The following is a 15,338-nucleotide window of genomic DNA, read 5'->3' as shown; positions in this document are numbered from 1 at the left end:
TTCTGTATTATTGAACTTGTACCGTAAACGAGGTTCTTGTAAACAGAGCCGTCCCAAACTTTGGGGTGGCTGTGTCTTTTTCATTTTAATTTCCCTAAGCTATAGGACCATAAGTGGAAATGCCCTAGACTCTGTTGCTTTGTTTTTCAGATGTATCAGGAAACACCATACACTTCTCCAGAGTGGCTGTTGGCAATTTACATCCCGCCCATCAGCATAACAAGGCTCCCAGTTCTCCATGGCCTGTCCTGCCTTTCTGGATTTTACACTTTTTTCAGATGGCCCTTTTGACCGGGGGACAGTGAGACTTCATTGTAGTGCAGATTTACTTTGCAAGCTTGCTTGGTTGGCCAAAAAGGGCATATGCGTTTTTTCCTGAATATATTCAGGAAAAAACGCAGATGCACTTTTTGGCCAAGTGCATCATTGTGGACGTTCTGCCTCTTTTCTTATGCTTTACATGCAATTCCAGTCTACCTCCTGAAATCAGATTCCTGCAATTCTGCCCCGCTTTCAAGTCCTCTTGCCAGCCTTACTTCAATATATTTTTGGACGATAGCTGTCATTTATAACTCTGCAGGTTTCTGAATGACAGTGCCCCTGAGCTCCTTTCTTCAACTCGCTTTCTTGTGAGCTGTCTGCAACACTGCAGGATTGCTTCAGGCCCAAGTGTGGTTCCGGCATGGCACGCTGAGCCTTTGGTTAATTCCTCTTCCTGGTGGGAAATGAGAGTTAAATTTGCCCGTCGAGACACCTCCAGCTAGTCTCTCATTGGTTCTCCCTATTCCTGTTCATCTTACGCAGAAATTGCAAACTGGGCCAAACAGGAGGTTAAAGGCACTGACTCTCCACGTGGGGAGAGTGTTAGTGAAGTGTCTGGAATGTTGCACCCGAGTACCAGGGGATGAAAACTGAGACACATTTGAACACGTTTCTCGATCACACGGTGGATCATACTCTGGTTTCCACATGCATGTTTTAGCTGAAGGAAGAATCCCTTAAACCTGGAGAGTTGAGACCCATGGAATGGGTACCATGCAATATGACTTCAAAGGGTCTGCATTTGCTCACCGAACCTCACCAATCATATCACTGCTGCGTTTATGCCGCTGTACACATGCTTGATTCTCTTTCGGAGACATATAAATCCATAGGTTTTAAGATTCTTACTTGTCAGGTATACTCTTAGGCGTTTAATATGGGGTGTTGAGTCCACTTCGTTGAGCCAGGAGTAGCTCTTGTCTATTACATATTTGGCTTATGGAACGGTATCTGTGCTAATTTCAATCTCTGGTTTTATGCAGCACCCCAACTCACTTTGCCCCTTAAGCAAGCATAAGTTGGTTTTCTACATTTGAGACCCTGTTCTGTTTGGTAATTCAGTTCCTGTGTAGCCAAGTTTACATTCCGTGTAGTAGTGATATCTTATGATGTTTGTTTTTCTGTGTGACTTATTTCACTTAGAATCATCGTACCTGAATCCACTCATTATGCTGCTATGGGCCTGATGACATACATTTCACTGCTGAGTGATATTGCATTGTACGTAAGTACCACAACTTCTTTATCCATTTTTCGCTTTCTGTGATAGTGAACTTGTACCGTAAACTAGGTTCTTGTAAACAGAGCCGTCCCAAACTTTGGGGTGGCTGTGTCTTTTTGATTTTAATTTTCCTAAGCTATAGGACCATAAGTGGAGGTGCCCTAGGCTCTGTTGCTTTGTTTTTTAGATGTTTCAGGAAACACCATGCACTTCTCCAGAGTGGCTGTGGCAATTTACATCCCACCCATCAGCATAACAAGGCTCCCAGTTCTCCATGGCCTGTCCTGCCTTTCTGGATTTTACACTTTTTTCAGATGGCCCTTTTGACCGGGGGGCAGTGAGACTTCATTGTAGTGCAGATTTCCTTTGCAAGCTTGCTTGGTTGGCCAAAAAGGGCGTATGCGTTTTTTCCTGAATATATTCAGGAAAAAACGCATACGCCCTTTTTGGCCAAGTGCATCATTGTGGACGTTCTGCCTCTTTTCCTGTGCTTTACATGCAATTCCAGTCTACCTCCTGAAATCGCTTTCCTGCAATTCTGCCCCACTTTCAAGTCCTCTTGGCAGCCTTACTTCAATATATTTTTGGATGATAGCTGTCATTTATAACTCTGCAGGTTTGTGAATGACAGTGCCCCTGAGCTCCTTTCTTCAACTCACTTTCTTGTGAGCTGGCCGCAACACCGCAGGATTGCTTCAGGCCCTAGTGTGGTTCCGGCATGGCACGCTGAGCCTTTGGTTAATTCCTCTTCCTGGTGGGAAATGAGAGTTAAATTGGCCCGTCCAGACACCTCCAGCTAGTCTCTCATTGGTTCTCCCTATTCCTGTTCATCTTCCGCAGAAATTGCAAACTGGGCCAAACAGGAGGTTAAAGGCACTGACTCTCCAAGTGGGGAGAGTGTTAGTGAAGCGTCTGGAATGTTGCACCCGAGTACCAGGGGATGAAAACTGAGACACTTTTGAACACGTTTCCCGATCACACGGTGGATCATACTTTGGGTTCCACATGCATGTTTTAGCTGAAGGAAGAATCCCTTAAACCTGCAGAGTTGAGACCCATGGAATGGGTACCATGCAATATGACTTCAAAGGGTCTGCATTTGCTCACTGAACCTCACCAATCTTATCACTGCTGCGTTTATGCCGCTTTACACACGCTTGATTCTCTTTCGGAGACATATAAATCCATAGGTTTTAAGATTCTTCCTAGACAGGTATACACTTAGGCGTTTAATATGGGGTGTTGAGTCCACTTCGTTGAGCAAGGAGTAGCTCTTGTCTATTACATATTTGGCTTATGGAACGGTATCTGTGCTAATTTCAATCTCTGGTTTTAAGCAGCACCCCAACTCACCTTTCCCCTTAAGCAAGCATAAGTTGGTTTTCTGCATTTGAGACCCTGTTCTGTTTTGTAATTCAGTTCCTGTGTAGCCAAGTTTACATTCCGTGTAGTAGTGATATCTTATGATGTTTCTTTTTCTGTGTGACTTATTTCACTTAGAATCATCGTACCTGAATCCACTCATTATGCTGCTATGGTCCTGATGACATAGATTTCATTGCTGAGTGATAGTGCATTGTACGTATTTACCACAACTTCTTTATCCATTTTTCGCTTTCTGTATTATTGAACTTGTACCGTAAACGAGGTTCTTGTAAACAGAGCCGTACCAAACTTTGGGGTGGCTGTGTCTTTTTCATTTTAATTTCCCTAAGCTATAGGACCATAAGTGGAAGTGCCCTAGGCTCTGTTGCTTTGTTTTTTAGATGTTTCAGGAAACACCGTACACTTCTCCAGAGTGGCTGTTGGCAATTTATATCCCGCCCATCAGCATAAAAAGGCTCCCAGTTCTCCATGGCCTGTCCTGCCTTTCTGGATTTTACACTTTTTTCAGATGGCCCTTTTGACCGGGGGACAGTGAGACTTCATTGTAGTGCAGATTTCCTTTGCAAGCTTGCTTGGTTGGCCAAAAAGAGCATATGCGGTTTTTCATGAATATATTCAGGAAAAAACGCATATGCCCTTTTTGGACAAGTGCATCATTGTGGACGTTCTGCCTCTTTTCCTATGCTTTACATGCAATTCCAGTCTACCTCCTGAAATCGGTTTCCTGCAATTCTGCCCCGCTTTCAAGTCCTCTTGGCAGCCTTACTTCAATATATTTTTGGACGATAGCTGTCATTTATAACTCTGCAGGTTTGTGAATCACAGTGCCCTTGAGCTCCTTTCTTCAACTCGCTTTCTTGTGAGCTGGCCGCAACACCGCAGGATTGCTTCAGGCCCTAGTGTGGTTCCGGCATGGCACGCTGAGCCTTTGGTTAATTCTTCTTCCTGGTGGGAAATCAGGGTTAAATTTGCCCTTCCAGACACCTGCAGCTAGTCTCTCATTGGTTCTCCCTATTCCTGTTCATTTTCCTCAGAAATTGCAAACTGGGCCAAACAGGAGGTTAAAGGCACTGACTCTCCAAGTGGGGAGAGTGCTGGTAAAGTGTCTGGAATGTGGCACCCGAGTACCAGGGGACGAAAACTGAGACACATTTGAACACGTTTCCCAATCACACGGTGGATCATACTCTGGGTTCCACATGCATGATTTAGCTGAAGGAAGAATCCCTTAAACCTGGAGAGTTGAGACCCATGGAATGGGTACCATGCAATATGAGTTCAAAGCGTCTGCGTTTGCTCACCAAACCTCACCAATCCTATCACTGCTCCGTTTATGCCGCTGTACACATGCTTGATTCTCTTTCGGAGACATATAAATCCATAGGTTTTAAGATTATTACTAGTCAGGTATATTCTTAGGCGTGCAATATGGGGTGTTGAGTCCACTTCATTGAGCAAGGAGTAGCCCTTGTCTATTACATATTTGGCTTATGGAACGGTATCTGTGCTAATTTCAATCTCTGGTTTTATGCAGCACCCCAACTCACCTTTCCCCTTAAGCAAGCATAAGTTGGTTTTCTACATTTGAGACCCTGTTCTGTTTTGTAATTCAGTTCCTGTGTAGCCAAGTTTACATTCCGTGTAGTAGTGATATCTTATGATGTTTCTTTTTCTGTGTGACTTATTTCACTTATAATCATCGTACCTGAATCCACTCATTATGCTGCTACGGACCTGATGACATAGATTTCATTGCTGAGTGATATTGCATTGTACGTATTTACACAACTTCTTTATCCATTTTTCGCTTCCTGTGATATTGAACTTGTACCGTAAACGAGGTTCTTGTAAACAGAGCCGTCCCAAACTTTGGGGTGGCTGTGTCTTTTTGATTTTAATTTCCCTAAGCTATAGGACCATAAGTGGAGGTGCCCTAGGCTCTGTTGCTTTGTTTTTTAGATGTTTCAGGAAACACCATACACTTCTCCAGAGTGGCTGTTGGCAATTTACATCCCGCCCATCAGCATAACAAGGCTCCCAGTTCTCCATGGCCTGTCCTGCCTTTCTGGATTTTACACTTTTTTCAGATGGCCCTTTTGACCGGGGGGCAGTGAGACTTCATTGTAGTGCAGATTTCCTTTGCAAGCTTGCTTGGTTGGCCAAAAAGGGCGTATGCGTTTTTTCCTGAATATATTCAGGAAAAAACGCATACGCCCTTTTTGGCCAAGTGCATCATTGTGGACGTTCTGCCTCTTTTCCTGTGCTTTACATGCAATTCCAGTCTACTTCCTGAAATCGCTTTCCTGCAATTCTGCCCCACATTTAAGTCCTCTTGGCAGCCTTACTTCAATATATTTTTGGATGATAGCTGTCATTTATAACTCTGCAGGTTTGTGAATGACAGTGCCCCTCAGCTCCTTTCTTCAACTCGCTTTCTTGTGAGCTGGCCGCAACACCGCAAGATTGCTTCAGGCCCTAGTGTGGTTCCGGCATGGCACGCTGAGCCTTTGGTTAATTCCTCTTCCTGGTGGGAAATGAGAGTTAAATTTGCCCGTCCAGACACCTCCAGCTAGTCTCTCATTGGTTCTCCCTATTCCTGTTCATCTTCCGCAGAAATTGCAAACTGGGCCAAACAGGAGGTTAAAGGCACTGACTCTCCAAGTGGGGAGAGTGTTAGTGAAGCGTCTGGAATGTTGCACCCGAGTACCAGGGGATGAAAACTGAGACACTTTTGAACACGTTTCCCGATCACACGGTGGATCATACTTTGGGTTCCACATGCATGTTTTAGCTGAAGGAAGAATCCCTTAAACCTGCAGAGTTGAGACCCATGGAATGGGTACCATGCAATATGACTTCAAACGGTCTGCATTTGCTCACTGAACCTCACCAATCTTATCACTGCTGCGTTTATGCCGCTGTACACACGCTTGATTCTCTTTCGGAGACATATAAATCCATAGGTTTTAAGATTCTTACTAGTCAGGTATATTCTTAAGCGTGCAATATGGGGTGTTGAGTCCACTTCATTGAGCAAGGAGTAGCTCTTGTCTATTACATATTTGGCTTATGGAATGGTATCTGTGCTAATTTCAATCTCTGGCTTTATGCAGCACCCCAACTCACCTTTCCCCTTAAACGCATAAGTTGGTTTTCTACATTAGAGACCCTGTTCTGTTTTGTAATTCAGTTCCTGTGTAGCCAAGTTTACATTCCGTGTAGTAGTGATATCTTATGATGTTTCTTTTTCTCTGTGACTTATTTCACTTAGAATCATTGTACCTGAATCCACTCATTATGCTGCTACGGGCCTGATGACATAGATTTCATTGCTGAGTGATATTGCATTGTACGTAAGTACCACAACTTCTTTATCCATTTTTTGCTTTCTGTGATATTGAACTTGTACCGTAAATGAGGTTCCTGTAAACAGAGCCGTCCCAAACTTTGGGGTGGCTGTGTCTTTTTGATTTTAATTTCCCTAAGCTATAGGACCATAAGTGGAAGTGCCCTAGGCTCTGTTGCTTTGTTTTTTAGATGTTTCAGGAAACACCATACACTTCTCCAGAGTGGCTGTTGGCAATTTACATCCCGCCCATCAGCATAGCAAGGCTCCCAGTTCTCCATGGCCTCTCCAGCCTTTCTGGATTTTACACTTTTTTCAGATGGCCCTTTTGACTGGGGGCCAGTGAGACTTCATTGTAGTGCAGATTTCCTTTGCAAGCTTGCTTGGTTGGCCAAAAAGGGCGTATGCGTTTTTTCCTGAATATATTCAGGAAAAAACGCATACGCCCTTTTTGGCCAAGTGCATCATTGTGGACGTTCTGCCTCTTTTCCTGTGCTTTACATGCAATTCCAGTCTACCTCCTGAAATCGCTTTCCTGCAATTCTGCCCCGCTTTCAAGTCCTCTTGGCAGCCTTACTTCAATATATTTTTGGATGATAGCTGTCATTTATAACTCTGCATGTTTGTGAATGACAGTGCCCCTGAGCTCCTTTCTTCAACTCGCTTTCTTGTGAGCTGGCCGCAACACCGCAGGATTGCTTCAGGCCCTAGTGTGGTTCCAGCATGGCACGCTGAGCCTTTGGTTAATTCCTCTTCCTGGTGGGAAATGAGAGTTAAATTTGCCCGTCCAGACACCTCCAGCTAGTCTCTCATTGGTTCTCCCTATTCCTGTTCATCTTACGCAGAAATTGCAAACTGGACCAAACAGGAGGTTAAAGGCACTGACTCTCCTAGTGGGGAGAGTGTTAGTGAAGCGTCTGGAATGTTGCACCCGAGTTCCAGGGGATGAAAACTGAGACACTTTTGAAAACGTTTCCCGATCACACGGTGGATCATACTCTGGGTTCCACATGCATGTTTTAGTTGAAGGAAGAATCCCTTAAACCTGGAGAGTTGAGACCCATGGAATGGGTACCATGCAATATGACTTCAAAGGGTCTGCATTTGCTCACTGAACATCACCAGTCTTATCACTGCTGCGTTTATGCCGCTGTACACACGCTTGATTCTCTTTCGGAGACGTATAAATCCATAGGTTTTAAGATTCTTACTAGACAGGTATACTCTTAGGCGTTTAATATGGGGTGTTGAGTCCACTTCGTTGAGCAAGGAGTAGCTCTTCTCTATTACATATTTGGCTTATGGAACGGTATCTGTGCTAATTTCAATCTCTGGTTTTATGCAGCACCCCAACTCACCTTTCCCCTTAAGCAAGCATAAGTTGGTTTCCTACATTTGAGACCCGGTTCTGTTTTGTAATTCAGTTCCTGTATAGCCAAGTTTACATTCCGTGTAGTAGTGATATCTTATGATGTTTCTTTTTCTGTGTGACTTATTTCACTTAGAATCATCGTACCTGAATCCACTCATTATGCTGCTATGGGCCTGATGACATAGATTTCACTGCTGAGTGATATTGCATTGTACGTAAGTACCACAACGTCTTTATCCATTTTTCGCTTTCTGTGATATTGAACTTGTACCGTAAACGAGGTTCTTTTAAACAGAGCCATCCCAAACTTTGGGGTGGCTGTGTCTTTTTGATTTTAATTTCCCTAAGCTATAGGACCATAAGTGGAGGTGCCCTAGGCTCTTTTGCTTTGTTTTTTAGATGTTTCCGGAAACACCATACACTTCTCCAGAGTGGGTGTTGGCAATTTACATCCCGCCCATCAGCATAACAAGGCTCCCAGTTCTCCATGGCCTGTCCTGCCTTTCTGGATTTTACACTTTTTTCAGATGGCCATTTTGACCGAGGGGCAGTGAGACTTCATTGTAGTGCAGGTTTCCTTTGCAAGCTTGCTTGGTTGGCCAAAAAGGGCGTATGCGTTTTCTCCTGAATATATTCAAGAAAAAACACATACGCCCTTTTGGGCCAAGTGCATCATTGTGGACGTTCTGCCTCTTTTCCTATGCTTTACATGCAATTCCAGTCTACCTCCTGAAATCGGATTCCTGCAATTCTGCCCCGCTTTCAAGTCCTCTTGGCAGTATTACTTCAATATATTTTTGGACGATAGCTGTCATTTATAACTCTGCAGGTTTGTGAATTACAGTGCCCCTGAGCTCCATTCTTCAACTCGCTTTCTTGTGAGCTGTCTGCAACACCGCAGGATTGCTTCAGGCACTAGTGTGTTTCCGGCATGGCACGCTGAGCCTTTGGATAATTCCTCTTCCTGGTGGGAAATGAGAGTTAAATTTGCACGTCCAGACACCTCCAGCTAGTCTCTCATTGGTTCTCCCTATTCCTGTTCATCTTACGCAGAAATTGCAAACTGGGCCAAACAGGAGGTTAAAGGCACTGACTCTCCACGTGGGGAGAGTGTTAATGAAGCGTCTGGAATGTTGCACCCGAGTACCAGGGGATGAAAACTGAGACACATTTGAACACGTTTCTCGATCACACGGTGGATCATACTCTGGTTTCCACATGCATGTTTTAGCTGAAGGAAGAATCCCTTAAACCTGGAGAGTTGTGACCCATGGAATGGGTACCATGCAATACGACTTCAAAGGGTCTGTGTTTACTCACCGAACCTCACCAATCTTATCACTGCTGCGTTTATGCCGCTGTACACACGCTTGATTCTCTTTCGGAGACATATAAATCCATAGGTTTTAAGATTCTTACTTGTCAGGTATACTCTTAGGCGTTTAATATGGGGTGTTGAGTCCACTTCGTTGAGCAAGGAGTAGCTCTTGTCTATTACATATTTGGCTTATGGAACGGTATCTGTGCTAATTTCAATCTCTGGTTTTATGCAGCACCCCAACTCACCTTTCCCCTTAAGCAAGCATAAGTTGGTTTTCTACATTTGAGACCCTGTTCTGTTTTGTAATTCAGTTCCTGTGTAGCCAAGTTTACATTCCGTGTAATAGTGATATCTTATGATGTTTGTTTTTCTGTGTGACTTATTTCACTTAGAATCATCGTACCTGAATCCACTCATTATGCTGCTATGGGCCTGATGACATACATTTCACTGCTGAGTGATATTGCATTGTACGTAAGTACCACAACTTCTTTATCCATTTTTCGCTTTCTGTGATAGTGAACTTGTACCGTAAACTAGGTTCTTGTAAACAGAGCCGTCCCAAACTTTGGGGTGGCTGTGTCTTTTTGATTTTAATTTTCCTAAGCTATAGGACCATAAGTGGAGGTGCCCTAGGCTCTGTTGCTTTCTTTTTTAGATGTTTCAGGAAACACCATACACTTCTCCAGAGTGGCTGTTGGCAATTTACATCCCGCCCATCAGCATAACAAGGCTCCCAGTTCTCCATGGCCTGTCCTGCCTTTCTGGATTTTACACTTTTTTCAGATGGCCCTTTTGACCGGGGGACAGTGAGACTTCATTGTAGTGCAGATTTCCTTTGCAAGCTTGCTTGGTTGGCCAAAAAGGGCATATGCGGTTTTTCCTGAATATATTCAGGAAAAAACGCATATGCCCTTTTTGGACAAGTGCATCATTGTGGACGTTCTGCCTCTTTTCCTATGCTTTACATGCAATTCCAGTCTACCTCCTGAAATCGGTTTCCTGCAATTCTGCCCCGCTTTCAAGTCCTCTTGGCAGCCTTACTTCAATATATTTTTGGACGATAGCTGTCATTTATAACTCTGCAGGTTTGTGAATCACAGTGCCCTTGAGCTCCTTTCTTCAACTCGCTTTCTTGTGAGCTGGCCGCAACACCGCAGGATTGCTTCAGGCCCTAATGTGGTTCCGGCATGGCACGCTGAGCCTTTGGTTAATTCTTCTTCCTGGTGGGAAATCAGGGTTAAATTTGCCCGTCCAGACACCTGCAGCTAGTCTCTCATTGGTTCTCCCTATTCCTGTTCATTTTCCTCAGAAATTGCAAACTGGGCCAAACAGGAGGTTAAAGGCACTGACTCTCCAAGTGGGGAGAGTGTTAGTAAAGCGTCTGGAATGTTGCACCCGAGTACCAGGGGACGAAAACTGAGACACATTTGAAAACGTTTCCCGATCACACGGTGGATCATACTCTGGGTTCCACATGCATGTTTTAGCTGAAGGAAGAATCTCTTAAACCTGGAGAGTTGAGACCCATGGAATGGGTACCATGCAATATGAGTTCAAACCGTCTGCGTTTGCTCACCAAACCTCACCAATCCTATCACTGCTGCGTTTATGCCGCTGTACACACGCTTGATTCTCTTTCGGAGACATATAAATCGATAGGTTTTAAGATTCTTACTAGTCAGGTATATTCTTAAGCGTGCAATATGGGGTGTTGAGTCCACTTCATTGAGCAAGGAGTAGCTCTTGTCTATTACATATTTGGCTTATGGAACGGTATCTGTGCTAATTTCAATCTCTGGCTTTATGCAGCACCCCAACTCACCTTTCCCCTTAAACGCATAAGTTGGTTTTCTACATTAGAGACCCTGTTCTGTTTTGTAATTCAGTTCCTGTGTAGCCAAGTTTACATTCCGTGTAGTAGTGATATCTTATGATGTTTCTTTTTCTCTGTGACTTATTTCACTTAGAATCATTGTACCTGAATCCACTCATTATGCTGCTACGGGCCTGATGACATAGATTTCATTGCTGAGTGATATTGCATTGTACGTAAGTACCACAACTTCTTTATCCATTTTTTGCTTTCTGTGATATTGAACTTGTACCGTAAATGAGGTTCCTGTAAACAGAGCCGTCCCAAACTTTGGGGTGGCTGTGTCTTTTTGATTTTAATTTTCCTAAGCTATAGGACCATAAGTGGAAGTGCCCTAGGCTCTGTTGCTTTGTTTTTTAGCTGTTTCAGGAAACACCATACACTTCTCCAGAGTGGCTGTTGGCAATTTACATCCCGCCCATCAGCATAGCAAGGCTCCCAGTTCTCCATGGCCTCTCCAGCCTTTCTGGATTTTACACTTTTTTCAGATGGCCCTTTTGACTGGGGGCCAGTGAGACTTCATTGTAGTGCAGATTTCCTTTGCAAGCTTGCTTGGTTGGCCAAAAAGGGCGTATGCGTTTTTTCCTGAATATATTCAGGAAAAAACGCATACGCCCTTTTTGGCCAAGTGCATCATTGTGGACGTTCTGCCTCTTTTCCTGTGCTTTACATGCAATTCCAGTCTACTTCCTGAAATCGGTTTCCTGCAATTCTGCCCCGCTTTCAAGTCCTCTTGGCAGCCTTACTTCAATATATTTTTGGACGATAGCTGTCATTTATAACTCTGCAGGTTTGTGAATGACAGTGCCCCTGAGCTCCTTTCTTCAACTCGCTTTCTTGTGAGCTGGCCGCAACACCGCAGGATTGCTTCAGGCCCTAGTGTGGTTCCGGCATGGCACGCTGAGCCTTTGGTTAATTCCTCTTCCTGGTGGGAAATGAGAGTTAAATTTGCCCGTCCAGACACCTCCAGCTAGTCTCTCATTGGTTCTCCCTATTCCTGTTCATCTTACGCAGAAATTGCAAACTGGACCAAACAGGAGGTTAAAGGCACTGACTCTCCTAGTGGGGAGAGTGTTAGTGAAGCGTCTGGAATGTTGCACCCGAGTTCCAGGGGATGAAAACTGAGACACTTTTGAAAACGTTTCCCGATCACACGGTGGATCATACTCTGGGTTCCACATGCATGTTTTAGTTGAAGGAAGAATCCCTTAAACCTGGAGAGTTGAGACCCATGGAATGGGTACCATGCAATATGACTTCAAAGGGTCTGCATTTGCTCACTGAACATCACCAGTCTTATCACTGCTGCGTTTATGCCGCTGTACACACGCTTGATTCTCTTTCGGAGACATATAAATCCATAGGTTTTAAGATTCTTACTAGACAGGTATACTCTTAGGCGTTTAATATGGGGTGTTGAGTCCACTTCGTTGAGCAAGGAGTAGCTCTTCTCTATTACATATTTGGCTTATGGAACGGTATCTGTGCTAATTTCAATCTCTGGTTTTATGCAGCACCCCAACTCACCTTTCCCCTTAAGCAAGCATAAGTTGGTTTTCTACATTTGAGACCCTGTTCTGTTTTGTAATTCAGTTCCTGTGTAGCCAAGTTTACATTCCGTGTAGTAGTGATATCTTATGATGTTTCTTTTTCTGTGTGACTTATTTCACTTAGAATCATCGTACCTGAATCCACTCATTATGCTGCTATGGGCCTGATGACATAGATTTCACTGCTGAGTGATATTGCATTGTACGTAAGTACCACAACGTCTTTATCCATTTTTCGCTTTCTGTGATATTGAACTTGTACCGTAAACGAGGTTCTTTTAAACAGAGCCATCCCAAACTTTGGGGTGGCTGTGTCTTTTTGATTTTAATTTCCCTAAGCTATAGGACCATAAGTGGAGGTGCCCTAGGCTCTTTTGCTTTGTTTTTTAGATGTTTCCGGAAACACCATACACTTCTCCAGAGTGGCTGTTGGCAATTTACATCCCGCCCATCAGCATAACAAGGCTCCCAGTTCTCCATGGCCTGTCCTGCCTTTCTGGATTTTACACTTTTTTCAGATGGCCCTTTTGACCGAGGGGCAGTGAGACTTCATTGTAGTGCAGGTTTCCTTTGCAAGCTTGCTTGGTTGGCCAAAAAGGGCGTATGCGTTTTTTCATGAATATATTCAGGAAAAAACGCATACGCCCTTTTTGGCCAAGTGCATCATTGTGGACGTTCTGCCTCTTTTCCTATGCTTTACATGCAATTCCAGTCTACCTCCTGAAATTGGTTTCCTGCAATTCTGCCCCGCTTTCAAGTCCTCTTGGCAGCCTTACTTCAATATATTTTTGTACGATAGCTGTCATTTATAACTCTGCAGGTTTGTGAATCACAGTGCCCTTGAGCTCCTTTCTTCAACTCGCTTTCTTGTGAGCTGGCCGCAACACCGAAGGATTGCTTCAGGCCCTAGTGTGGTTCCGGCATGGCACGCTGAGCCTTTGGTTAATTCTTCTTCCTGGTGGGAAATCAGGGTTAAATTTGCCCGTCCAGACACCTGCAGCTAGTCTCTCATTGGTTCTCCCTATTCCTGTTCATTTTCCTCAGAAATTGCAAACTGGGCCAAACAGGAGGTTAAAGGCACTGACTCTCCAAGTGGGGAGAGTGTTAGCAAAGCGTCTGGAATGTTGCACCCGAGTACCAGGGGACGAAAACTGAGACACATTTGAAAACGTTTCCCGATCACACGGTGGATCATACTCTGGGTTCCACATGCATGTTTTAGCTGAAGGAAGAATCCCTTAAACCTGGAGAGTTGAGACCCATGGAATGGGTACCATGCAATATGAGTTCAAAGCGTCTGCGTTTGCTCACCAAACCTCACCAATCCTATCACTGCTGCGTTTATGCCGCTGTACACATGCTTGATTCTCTTTCAGAGACATATAAGTCCATAGGTTTTAAGATTCTTACTAGTCAGGTATATTCTTAAGCGTGCAATATGGGGTGTTGAGTCCACTTCATTGAGCAAGGAGTAGCTCTTGTCTATTACATATTTGGCTTATGGAACGGTATCTGTGCTAATTTCAATCTCTGGCTTTATGCAGCACCCCAACTCACCTTTCCCCTTAAGCAAGCATAAGTTGGTTTTCTACATTAGAGACCCTGTTCTGTTTTGTAATTCAGTTCCTGTGTAGCCAAGTTTACATTCCGTGTAGTAGTGATATCTTATGAAGTTTCTTTTTCTGTGTGACTTATTTCACTTAGAATCATCGTACCTGAATCCACTCATTATGCTGCTACAGGCCTGATGACATAGATTTCATTGCTGAGTGATATTGCATTGTACGTAAGTACCACAACTTCTTTATCCATTTTTCGCTTTCTGTGATATTGGACTTGTAGCGTAAATGAGGTTCTTGTAAACAGAGCCGTCCCAAACTTTGGGGTGGCTGTGTCTTTTTGATTTTAATTTCCCTAAGCTATAGGACCATAAGTGGAAGTGCCCTAGGCTCTGTTGCTTTGTTTTTTAGATGTTTCAGGAAACACCATACACTTCTCCAGAGTGGCTGTTGGCAATTTACATCCCGCCCATCAGCATAACAAGGCTCCCAGTTCTCCATGGCCTGTCCTGCCTTTCTGGATTTTACACTTTTTTCAGATGGCCCTTTTGACTGGGGGGCAGTGAGACTTCATTGTAGTGCAGATTTCCTTTGCAAGCTTGCTTGGTTGGCCAAAAAGGGCGTATGCGTTTTTTCCTGAATATATTCAGGAAAAAACGCATACGCCCTTTTTGGCCAAGTGCATCATTGTGGACGTCCTGCCTCTTTTCCTATGCTTTACATGCAATTCCAGTCTACCTCCTGAAATCGGTTTCCTGCAATTCTGCCCCGCTTTCAAGTCCTCTTGGCAGCCTTACTTCAATATATTTTTGAACGATAGCTGTCATTTATAACTCTGCAGGTTTGTGAATGACAGTGCCCCTGAGCTCCTTTCTTCAACTCGCTTTCTTGTGAGCTGGCCGCAACACCGCAGGATTGCTTCAGGCCCTAGTGTGTTTCCGGCATGGCACGCTGAGCCTTTGGTTAATTCCTCTTCCTGGTGGGAAATGAGAGTTAAATTTGCCCGTCCAGACACCTGCAGCTAGTCTCTCATTGGTTCTCCCTATTCTTGTTATTTTCCGCAGAAATTGCAAACTGGGCCAAACAGGAGGTTAAAGGCACTGACTCTCCAAGTGGGGAGAGTGTTAGTAAAGCGTCTGGAATATTGCACCTGAGTACCAGGGGACGAAAACTGAGACACATTTGAACACGTTTCCCGATCACATGGTGGATCATACTCTGGGTTCCACATGCATGTTTTAGCTGAAGGAGGAATCCCTTAAACCTGGAGAGTTGAGACCCATGGAATGGGTACCATGCAATATGACTTCAAAGGGTCTGCATTTTCTCACCAAACCTCACCAATCCTATCACTGCTGTGTTTATGCCGCTGTACACACTCTTGA

This window comes from Orcinus orca, chromosome 2 (assembly GCF_937001465.1).
Source record: "Orcinus orca chromosome 2, mOrcOrc1.1, whole genome shotgun sequence".
NCBI classification, from domain to species: Eukaryota; Metazoa; Chordata; class Mammalia; order Artiodactyla; family Delphinidae; genus Orcinus; species Orcinus orca.
This window is presented reverse-complemented; position numbering follows the sequence as displayed.